Source organism: Temnothorax curvispinosus, unplaced genomic scaffold (assembly GCF_003070985.1).
Source record: "Temnothorax curvispinosus isolate PA1 unplaced genomic scaffold, ASM307098v1 QBEX01011678.1, whole genome shotgun sequence".
NCBI lineage: Eukaryota > Metazoa > Arthropoda > Insecta > Hymenoptera > Formicidae > Temnothorax > Temnothorax curvispinosus.
The window spans coordinates 36270-40101 of NW_020221458.1; the positions used below are offsets into that span (position 1 = coordinate 36270).

At 35.5% G+C, this 3832-nt stretch overlaps 1 pseudogene; it reads right to left on the bottom strand.

Moving 5' to 3' along the window:
- Nucleotides 1-2217: 2217 nt before the first annotated feature.
- Nucleotides 2218-3827, bottom strand: LOC112461715 (annotated as a pseudogene).
- Nucleotides 3828-3832: the final 5 nt, after the last annotated feature.

Sequence of the window (3832 nt, forward strand, 5' to 3'; positions counted from 1 at the left end):
CGTGAACTATTTCGACATATATATTAGTCATTTATGCCTTCCAATACCTACTCAAAATACCTGCTATATTTTCCAAACTTTTTGTGTTAATAACTTTTTAACGAATAACGACCGCTGGCTAAAACTTTCTGAAGGTCACTCAGGACGGTGACCTTGACAACATATGTCATCATTGGCGGATGGGGTGTTTTTATGCATAATTACCTTATGGTATGACATCTGGTACAAATAAATTCTCTACGAAGAGATCAAAAGATCTTGTCGACACGACGCACAGTGGGACATTTTGACGATCTAGGCGCTCAAAAGTCCAAAAATAAATTTTTTTAAAAACATTTAGCGCTATAACAAATGTTATTATTAAGGTTCAACATTTGCAAAAACAAATTTCTTTACGCTTTATGACGCCTACAGCGGATATGAAAGAGGTTCAAACTGTTCACTATCGAGCGAGTGAACCGGATGCTCGACGTGTCATAAGTATCAGTTGCTTTTATTCGCCAATTTTAAGCAAACAGCTGTGACCATAATTATTACACTTGACACCATGTATACTCCATGATTAATGGTAACTAAACATATATATACAGTTTTATTTTAGTAATCCTGATGGTTCGTTTTTTATAGATCAAGATACAGTTCAGAAAATGAAAATTTGATGTATATTTTGCCTAAATGTAAACTTTTATATTGTTATAACACAAAATAGCGGATTGATCTTTTCATAGATCGAAAGTAGAAGTATTTAGGTCTTCAAAATATTAAAGACATTTTGCGATTTTTCAAATAGTGCGTGTTTTTGTAAATGTATGTGCCTACGATCTGGCACGCGCGCGCCGAGGCGCACCGTGTAGACTTTTACTTTGTTATACCATAAAATAACGGATTGATTTTTCGAAATATCGAAAGTATGTAGAAGTATTTAAGTTTTCAAAACATTAAATATTACGTTATGGTTGAACTAGTCATGGAGCTGTACTGCTGCTGTACGGACAGCTCTGCCGCGGAGTGCGACTTAACAATATTAATACCGTAATCGGTGTTTCGATGTCTTCAACTATTTCGTCGTATCTACGTTATAATTCAATTATAACGTAGATAAAATTTAATGTTTTAAAAACTTAAATATACTTCTACATACTTTCGATATATGAAAAGTCAATCCGTTATTTTATGGTATAACAAAGTAAAAGTCTACACGGTGCGCCTCAGCGCGCGCGTGCCAAATCGTAGGCACATACATTTACAAAAACACGCACTATTTGAAAGATCGCAAAAAATCGCAAAATGTCTTTAACGTTTTGAAGACCTAAATACTTCTACTTTCGATCTATGAAAAGATCAATCCGCTATTTTGTGCTATAACAATATAAAACTTTACTTTTAAGCAAGATATATATCAAATTTTCATTTTCTAAACTGTATCTTGATCTATAAAAAACGAACCATCAGAATTACTAAAATAAAACTGTATATATATGTTTAATTACCATTAATCATGGAGTATACATGGTGTCAGGTGTAATAATTATGGTCACAGCTGTTTGCTTAAAATCGGCGAATAAAAACAACTGATACTTATGACATGCCGAGCATCCGGTTCACTCGCTCGATAGTGAACAGTTTGAACCTCTCTCATATCCGCTGTAGGCGTCATAAAGCGTAAAAAAATTTATTTTTGCAAATGTTGAACCTTAATAATAACGATGGGTGCGTTCAGCCGATACTCCGCTAGCCTAGCAATCGTGAGCAGTAGCTCGTTTTCGCTCGTTTCCTCTCCTTTGACCCAATGGATTAAAAGGAGAGGAAACGAGCGAAAACGAGCGACTGCTCACGATTGCTAGGCTAACGGAGTATCGGCTGAACGCACCCATTTGTTATAGCGCTAAAATGTTTTAAAAAAAGTTTATTTTTGAACTTTTGAGCGCCTAGATCGTCAAAATGTCCCATTGTGCGACGCTCAATAAATGTACTCGTGAACAGAACGAACCTCCACCCACGAATGAAGAGGAATAACGCACTTGGTTTACGGTTCCATATGCCTCTAATGTTTCGGAAAAATGTTGTCACAAATCTTAATGTTAACTTCTCGTTTTATAGTTTGAATAAACTTAAGAATTTTATTAAACTACAGAAGGATATTCTCCCAATCCAATCAAATAAAAATGTATATAAAATATCATGTAAAAATTGCGACGCTTCATGTTGGTCAGACGATGAGGCAATTAAAGACTAGAATTTCTGAACATCGTAACCATATTCATAGAAATACAACAACTCAGTCTGTCATTACTGAACATAGAATTAATTTTGATCACGAATTTGATTGGGAGAACGCTAGAAATCTTAGATAAGGAAAAATTTTTATCAAAGCGACTAGTTTATGAGATGGCTCATATTAAGTTACAAAAGAATAGTTTCAACTCTCAAACTGATACAGAGTTTATGCACCATGCATATGTGTCTATTTTAAATAAATTTTAAACCATGTCCATAAACATTTTCTCTTTTGTCAGATCACGTTTTATTGTTTACGTTACGTTTTATTGGTTACGATCACGTTGTTTACACATTGAATATTTATTATTTTGTTTTTACTGGTTTGACCTACACTTCTATAACTCTTATTTCCCTGTTACTTTGACCTAGGACATGCCCCTTCTTGCAATATCTAATCATATCATTGTTGTGCGTCGTGTCGACATCTTTTGATCTCTTCAGAGAAAATTTATTTGATGTCATACCATAATTTTATATTTACTTCGATTAGCTTTATGTTTCGATGTTCTCGTTCTTAGACTACTTGGTGAGTTATCTTAAATTTTATAACGATATCTATAGTAATAATGAAATTACTTTTACAGACATGGATCTCTTAGTCAAAGTCAATTTCGTTTCTGAAATCTCGAATTATGAAACTCACCACTGTGGAACGGAGAACGTTATTAGTAATATTATACCGTTGAAGATGGCTCAAACTTGAGCCGAAACGTACGGATAAATGGATGTAAAACGTAATAAGTAATAAGTGATTACGCACAGATTACGTCAGAATCGCGTCTGACTCTCACAGCCTTTCCAATTTTTAATTTTAATTTCGAGGGTCCTTCAACTTAATTTTTATTATATGTTTATGATCTTTCAATAAGCATTTAATAAACAAAAGATACTTTGAAAGTCTCCGAATGCAGTTTTGTAGGTACATCAAAATACAAAGATATATCATACCTAACAAAAGATCGACCTCTTGAATATTTCGAGACGATCTTATCGATCTCTTCTTGCAAACCAACGGGAGTCAAACAATGTCTTTCCGCATTCGTTGTTGTTATAAGGTTTCGGTCTTTTACCCTGACTTTGAGTTGCTTATTTGGAAGATCATTGTAACTTCTTTCCCACTCGATAACGTTCCACCCCTTGGCGTGCAATATAGTCTCGACTAGCAGCATGTCGCTCAACGCGTCGCCGACCGTTTCATTGATCAAATCGATTACATCCCTCAATTTTGCAGAGGCCACTCTTTGTGCCGCTAAAAGCGTTTCGTTTTTAGCGTGATTCTTGATGGTTTCTTTAGCAATATCCTTGAAGATGACAGTTCCATGTCCGTTTGCTTCGAAGTAGATTCCAATGTCGAATTCCAGTGCTTTCTTGTGCAAATGCTTCACGCCAGTTGGCACGCACGCCACTGGGACTCTCAATACGTTCGAAATATAATTGGTTGAACCACCATTGGCATATGCGGTTTGCACCAAGCCCAATTGTAAGGCTAAACCACTCGTTTCCACTAGTTCCTTGAAATAAGCGGCTACTAACGTCGCTATTCGGTCCCCGT